This window comes from Carlito syrichta, unplaced genomic scaffold (genome assembly GCF_000164805.1).
Source record: "Carlito syrichta isolate Samal-C Ts95f unplaced genomic scaffold, Tarsius_syrichta-2.0.1 Scaffold309898, whole genome shotgun sequence".
Classification (NCBI taxonomy): domain Eukaryota; kingdom Metazoa; phylum Chordata; class Mammalia; order Primates; family Tarsiidae; genus Carlito; species Carlito syrichta.
This window is the reverse complement of record NW_007253994.1, coordinates 278,514-278,931: the sequence shown is the minus strand read 5'-3', so window position 1 is coordinate 278,931 and position 418 is coordinate 278,514.

Sequence of the window (418 nt, the reverse complement as noted above, 5' to 3'; positions counted from 1 at the left end):
TAAAAATGGGAGCTCAGGTTGGAAAGCGTAACCAGCTCTGTGTCCTAATCCAAGATCGAGTGGTTGACAATGTAGAGAAACTGAGCCTTGGCTGGTGAGAGATAGTACTCTATTTTTCTCTTGGCTCTGAAGATTGCTATGACCCTATAAGGGACAGGAATAAAATTGCTATAAACGTAGGAAAATGTCAAATAATCCCTTAAAAGGAACCCAGGAAAGTAAAAAGAATGTAGGTGGCACTGATGAAGATGAGAACTGACACCTGTGATATTAATACTTTTGCAATCGCTTCAGAATAACTGTATAATGAGTTCTGTCACCACTGTGGGCTTCTGTGTATGTTTATTTGGGTTTTTTTTGAGTTGGAGTCTCACCCGGTCACCCAGACTGGAGTGCAGTGGCTGCTCCCGGCCACCGC